Source organism: Littorina saxatilis, unplaced genomic scaffold (genome assembly GCF_037325665.1).
Source record: "Littorina saxatilis isolate snail1 unplaced genomic scaffold, US_GU_Lsax_2.0 scaffold_628, whole genome shotgun sequence".
Classification (NCBI taxonomy): Eukaryota; Metazoa; Mollusca; class Gastropoda; order Littorinimorpha; family Littorinidae; genus Littorina; species Littorina saxatilis.
Window position 1 is genome coordinate 40,001 of NW_027126641.1, and position 7,507 is coordinate 47,507.

Sequence of the window (7,507 nt, forward strand, 5' to 3'; positions counted from 1 at the left end):
GGTGACCTTCTAAAAATAGTAACAGAACGCCGGGAATATCCGAAGATGCCCCCTTCATACTGTAGTGCACCACACGAAGGAAGGGAGGTAAACGCTGAAAACATGGAGAAGATGAGAAGATAAGGAAGAGTTACATATAATGGTGAAATGAACACAAAAACCAAATTCGGTTCAGCGCTGCGCGCTGAGAGCACGTGTTGAAATATCTCATCGATGATATTGTGTCCGGGGTGTAGCTGAATACGGTGTCCAAATTTGAAAAAGATCCACCGAGAACTTTGGCTTTGGTGTGTCGGTATGGGGGCCCGGGTAGCTGAGGTGGAACCAAAATAGCTGAGGTGGAACCAAAATCGGTTCAGCGCTGCGCGCTGAGAGCACGTGTTGAAATATCTCATCGATGAGGTTGTGTCCGGGGTCTCTCTGAATAAGCCCACCAAATTTGAAGCAGATCCATCGAGAACTTTGGCCGTGCATCGCGAAGACACAGATACACAGACACACACACAAACACACAGACAGACACAAGTCGTATATATATATGTCGTGCCGAATTCACGTAATTGCCGAATTCGCGAAATCGGCAAAATGTTTGCCTATTTCACGTAATCGGCAAAACGCTGCCCATTACGCGAAATCGGCAGCGTTTTGCCGAAAACGCGTAAAGGCTTGTAAAATGTGCCGATTTTGCGAAATCGGCAGCCCGTTTTTGGCTTTAAAGTTATCAAATGCCTAGGATATCATCACACTTAGACAGCTAGGTACTGGAATGGATAAATGTTGCAATAATCGATAAGTTATGGCAAGTTATGGCAAAAAGTGTAGTTTTCGTGCATTACCAGAGTTATGCTTGACACAGACCAACACAGACCATAAAAACCAAAATAGGGAGGTAAATTCATGTTAATGCAATGATCTGGTGACAAAAAAAGTAACAGACTGGCTGTCACTTTTGCGAAATGGAAATTGTTTAGGAGCCTTTACGCATTTTCGGCAAAACGCTGCCGATTTCGCGTAATAGGCAGCGTTTTGCCGATTACGCGAAATGGGCCAAAATGTTGCCGATTCCGCGAATTCGGCAATTCCGTGATTTCGGCACGACATATATACTAGAGGAATACCCGGCTTCGCCGGGGTGAATCGCGAGACAGAGACAGACAGCGTGGCGGTTCATCACAATCACCTCTGCAAGCGAAGTCCTGTCAAACGGGATTGAGCATTTTAGAGCTTATTTCTTAGCCCTATATTATCTGTTGTGGCTTCTCAAATGCCAAAACATACAGACAGTTAAAATTAATATTAAAAGTCCTACGGTTTTGAGCCATTAAGGACTTGAGTGTTTGTCCGCTTTCAAAAAGAGGAAAGAAAGAAACAAAAAATAAGGAGAGGAGGGCAGGGGGTGGGGTTGAGTTGATAATGCTCTGTGGAATTTGTTAAAATGAAAAGTAGTTAAGATGTTTCTTGGTAAGAATTATAAGTCTGTATTCTATATCTTGAATAACGGGCTTGTAATATTATTTTTTTTTATTTCAAATCGAGTTAAAAAGTGGAACCTTTCAGGATCACCAATAAAACCAAATAGATGAGCAAGTAAGAGGAACACGAACAATAAATCTCAAAACTTTTTACAAATAAAAGGATTAAGATGTAAGCCACGAAGGCCGTGGTAATAAAAACAATATGTACAGTTTGGCGACTAGTGGGCCTTGGGTGAGGATATGTTGTCTAGAAGGTAGTCGCTGGAATCAGGAGGGATGGCGGGAGCCACTCAACCTCAAACTGAAACACGCTGATGTGATAATCTGGGCTTAGTTATACCCACAGCCCCATGTCCGAGTCCCTGACCAGTCGGCACAGCAGCAAGCTGTGTGACCAGCCTAGAGAACTGCTACTGCGCAGATAATCCTGGGGACTCAGACCATGGAGCTGCATATGGTCATATAAGGTTTTAAAGGTAATTCTATTTGTAGCGCATGGAGCGAAAATGTGTTGAAATGAATAGGGTTCTCCACAATGGCAGGACTTGTTAAAGATATGGAAGCGGCAGCCGCCGGCACGGAGGCGTCTGAAGATAGTGAGGAGGTTTGTTGGGAGATCGGGGTGTAGATCGTTCATATCAATGGGTTGATAGGACAGAGATGTTACGTACTGACTTCGAATGAGTTTCCGGATTTTACTGTAGAACTCGGTTACTGAGTAGCCGATGTTAGTGTTAGCTGGGCTAGATTCTGCCGCTTCTTTGGCAGCGACATCCGCCAGTTCATTTCCCCGGACCCCTACGTGAGAGGGGACCCAGAGAAATGATACGGATGTGCCGGATGAGATTAACTGGTGACATATAAAGAGGATTTCTCTTTGTAGCTCTGCCCGATTTGATGTGTTTCGATGCAGAGCTTGTAATGAAGAGCGCGAGTCAGAGCAGAAAACTACCGCACGCGGTGTGACTGGGAGGTCATTTATAAAAGTGCATGCCATGAGCAAGGCAAATAGCTCGGCTGAGAATATGGAGATGTCTTTATTAAGAGTATATTTCCTTGAGATTTTGAGATCTGGGATCACAAAGGCGCAGCCAACGCTGCCGTCTGCAAATTTGGATCCGTCAGTAAAGACTTTTAAATGCTCCGAGAATTTGTAGTTTAGGGTTTCTTTTGTAACAGTAGCCAGGTAGACGGGGTTATCTTTTTTGGTAGTATTATCTTCACTGTCGTATATGATAGTAGGGGTTTCCTCAAGCCAAGGCGGGTAGGAGGGCGGGGGGACCCTGGCCAGCTCACTGACCTTCACCCCGCTATCGGCTAGAATGCGGTTTACTGTGTCGGATAAGGGTAGCGTTTTGGCCAAGAGTTGAGTGCTATGTTTGGTGTTGGCCTCATAATTTTGGTGCTGAGGAAAAAAGTCAGTCAGGACCTCGCAGGCAGAGTTCTCTACCGCGTGGGCTCTGACAGCATACTGAGCTGAACGGAGTTTTATCTCATCCACAAGGGGCAGCCACCCACACTCGCTGTAGACTCGACTCTTACTCGCTTGTTGGGAGAGTCCCAGAGCTATTTTGAGCGCCCTGCACTCTATAATAGCCAGTTTTTTCATGAGCGCCGGGCGCGTCGCGAAATAAGCTTCGCACCCGTAAAGGAGGCGGGAGCGAATTAATGCCCGCACTACCTCTGTGACACACTTACGTCCTCTGGCCCAGGATTGGGACGCCAGGTAGCGTATGATATAAAGATCCTTGTTGGCCTTATTGATCAGATGTTCGATATGACTGGTCCAGTTAAGTCGGGTATCGATGATAACGCCGAGGAACTTAACTTCTGAGCTCGGTTTGATAATATCACAACCTATCTTTATACTGCAGTTCCTGTACAGTTGTCTACGGGAGACAACAAGAAAGACTGTTTTATTTGAGGCTAGTTGGAAGCCGTTGGTGTACATATATTGACAGAGGTTGTCGATTTTAGTTTGGTAAGAAGATAAGTCAACAGTGTTGGTAACTCTGTTATGGCGTGGTCTATTAGTGTCTATTAAGGCGAGGTCGTCCGCATACAGAAGTACACTGGCACCGTCAACCTTAACAGAAGTAATGTCATAGAGCATGATGCTGAATAAGTTTGGCGCGATGATACTGCCCTGGGGAACCCCCATGTCCAGCGCATGGGTTTCGGACACCGAAGAGCCCACTCGGACAGACATCTTGCGATTGCTGATGAAGTTTTTGATGAATTGGTACATGTGGCCAGAGACACCGATTCTGCCGAGTTTTAGGAGTAGACGAGCATGCCAGACGCTGTCGTACGCAGATTTAATATCAAAGAAGGTTCCAAGAAGAGAATTATTACTATGTGCCAAGGTCTTTTTGATTTTTTCAGTGACGTGCACAATGTGGTCCGCACACGAACGACCTTGCCTAAAACCTGCCTGGCATGTAGGAATGATATTGTGTTTATTGAGGTGGAACTCCAGCCTCTGGTTCACCACACGCTCAAAGATCTTGCTGAGGTGGGGGGTTAGTGATATGGGGCGGTAACTGCCAGATAGATTGCCCGGTTTTCCGCTCTTCAATACTGCTACTACTTGTGAGTCTGACCACGCTGCGGGGATAGTATCCTTTAACCAGCATAGATTGAAAAACTGAGTGAGCAACTTAACAAAGTTAGGTGGTAGATGTTTTATCATGTGATATGATATTGGGTCTAAACCTGTGGATTTTTTTGGGTCTTTCACAGAAGAGATGGCGTTTTGGACTTCTTTTGCCTTAAACATGCAGTTTATAGGCAACTGGTTGTCATCTGGGGGGTATGTGAAACCCTTCTCCTGATCTAACCTATAATTGAGTCGTTCAGTATCTAGGGATTTTGATTGACTATTTTTGGCAAAGGTATCTGCTAATAGGTTTGCCTTTTCAGAGTCAGTTGTGGTCATTTTATCACCCGATAGTAGTGGCTTTTCTTTAGTTCTGTATCTACATTTAAATCTGCGGATTTTCTTCCAGATTTTGCCACAGTCTTTGTAATCTTTAGTTTCTTTGTGGACAAAGTTTTCCCAGTTTTGAAGTTTAGCCTCAGCGGTGATCTGGTTAAATTGTATTTCAGCTGACTTCATATTCGTGAAGTTAGCGTCTGAGCAGTGCCTGAGATATGTCCTAATGTGATATCGCTTGTTTGCCAAGGCTTCATCACAGTCTGCATTCCACCACTCATTCCTTTTGGCCTTACAGTTAGGATTTACTGATTTAAGCGGAATGTGATTATTGGCAGCAGTGAGTATACATTGACGTATATTATTGTAAGAGGCTTCGATGTCATCCGTAAGGAGAGTTTCCTCCCTGACACCCTCGAGCTCCGCACGGAAGCTGTCCCAATTTGCCTGTTTGTAATTGTACTTTTTTCTGACCTCCGAGTTATTGCGATTAGGGGCGAAGTGGCGGAAGGTAAGAACAATGGGTAAGTGATCGGAGCCGAGGGCGTCCGGGAAAACGTTCCAGTCGATGTCAGTGACTATGGCATTTGAGCAAAGGGAGAGATCGATTGCTGATGGGGAATGGTCAGCTCTGTCTGGAAGTCTGGTTGCCGAGCCATCGTTTAGTATACAAAAGTCAGTTTCCAAAATGACGTCAGCAAGGTTGCTATTGGCATGTTTGTATCTAGGGTTAGCAGAGTCCCACAGAGGGTGGTGATTATTAAAATCACCCATCACGCACCAGTGTGCCCTGCTATGATCCAGGGATTTTAGCCAGTCGGTAGTTCCTTTTTTATTACACCCGTGGGGGTAATATATGTTAACTATGTTGAGGTTTTTGGATCCTTTTATTTCGATTTCAACAGCACATGTACTGAGATTTTCTGAACTAGGGATGAGAGGTGCAAAGGGTTTGTAATTTAAGGAAGACTTTAGATAAATAGCTGTTTGAATGAGTTGCCCTGAGCCCTTTTGCTCTACTATGGGAGGGAAGTCAAAACCATCTATAGAAGGCAGTAGGGAGCGTTTTCTCTTGACTGACTGGATAACTAAGATGTCAGCAGAGTGATTTGATATATAATTATATAGCTGAGAGAAGTTAGAGTTGATAGAGCGACAGTTCCACTGTAATATGATAAATCCGTGACCGCTTTCACCTTGTTCAGCCATTTTAACACGCACAAAGAAGGTAAGTTAAAGGGCAGATTTAAAATAGGTTAAAAAGTGGTTTTAACAGCTTTCATATCCGTCACGGACAACTGCTTGGCACCAGCAAGGGCGCCCAGCGCCAGAGTGGCGCCGCCGGGAATGAAGCGTTCAACCTTGGTGTTGGAGAGTTGTGTGTATGTAGCTGAGAGGGAGTCGATCAGGTCGAGAGGACTCTGCATCTGTCTGGCCTTAACCATGAAGCCGAGGCACTGCTCGATGAAACCTTGAAGGCCTCTTTGTTGTTCATTTAAATTTGCATATTGCTCTCCTGTTTTTAGCTTATCTAGTGCAGCGTCGGCTAGCTCATGCTCTGCCTTCTCCTGCTCCTCCCTCATCTGCTGCTTTATTTCCTGTTCAGTTTTAAGTTTGTATTCTCTGAATCTCTGGGCCAATCCCTCCTCCATTCTCCCCATCAACCTCTCGAAGAGCTGCTCTTCTTTCGAGTCCTCCTTCCTGTTCTGGGCTTTGCGTAGGAGGGAGGCCTTTAACCCGGGGGTCCCATGAAGCGGCGCCTCTGCCGGCCGAGCCGTCTGAGACTTACAGGGCGCCTGGGGGCCAGGATTTGGATTTTGCGAAGTTGTTTGGTGCTTCGCGGTTGCATCAGAGCTGTCTCATACAGACAGACAAAAGCCGCTAGACCCCATCACAAACAGAACTCTATAATACATAGGTTTTTGCCCACACACACACACAAACACACACACACAGAAGCCGTATATATATATGTATATCTATATCTATAAATATATAGAGATAGGTGAGAGTGTATTTTTCGCGTGGCTATAAATTGATTCGACCTTTTCACTTTGACAGTAAGAACAACTTACGGGTGCAAGGGAAGCGTTGTGGACAGCGCAGTGGACAGCGCAGTGACATTCTAAAAATAATAGTAACTTACAACTGAACGGGAAAGCCACACGAAGGAAGGGAGATAAACGCCAAACACTGGAGAAGATAAGGAAGAGTTACTTATAATGGTGAAATGAACCCAAAAACGAAAATGAGTTCAGCGCTGCGCGCTGAGAGCACGTGTTGAAATATCTCATCGATGATATTGTGTCCGGGGTGTAGCTGAATACGGTGTCCAAATTTGAAAAAGATCCACCGAGAACTTTGGCGTTGTGATGTGGTGTAGCGGCTATGGTGTGTCGGTATGGGGGCCCGGGTAAGCTGAGGTGGAACCAAAATAGCTGAGGTGGAACCAAAATCGGTTCCGCGCTGCGCGCTGAGAGCACGTGTTGAAATATCGACCAGGTTGTGTCGTGTCCCGGGTCAACTTGAATATGCCCACCAAATTTGAAGCAGATCCATCGAGAACTTTGGCCGTGCATCGCGAAGACACAGATACACAGACACACACACAAACACACAGACAGACACAAGTCGTATATATATATATATAGAAGTCTCTTTGCCCTATCTGTTTTACATTTGTTTGCTTTCTCGTGATTTTTATTTCATTTAATTTCATTTACTCTTGTATCCAAATGCTGGGAAATTCGGGTCGCTTCCTCCCAGTGGAAAGCTAGCAGCAACAAGAGTCGCGGTGTCATTAGCCGCCTGCACTGATGGCACATCGACCGAGGTCTTTTACGTGCCACTGTGGTGACACGAGGCTGGGACATGGATACCGTCTCTGATACGAACCTCAGGAGCACAGGTCCTGTGCTCTATCAACTGAGCTACCCGGGGCCTTGTGTTTGCTTATTACCTGTGTATTTGTAAGTTGTGAATGTTTTTGTTTGCTTGCTTGTCAGTCTGTTTCTCTTTAGATTTTCGGTTTTGTTTTTATGCTCCGTTTATAACTTTATTGTTACTTTCTGAATTTGAGCTGTAGGTTTTAAAAGAA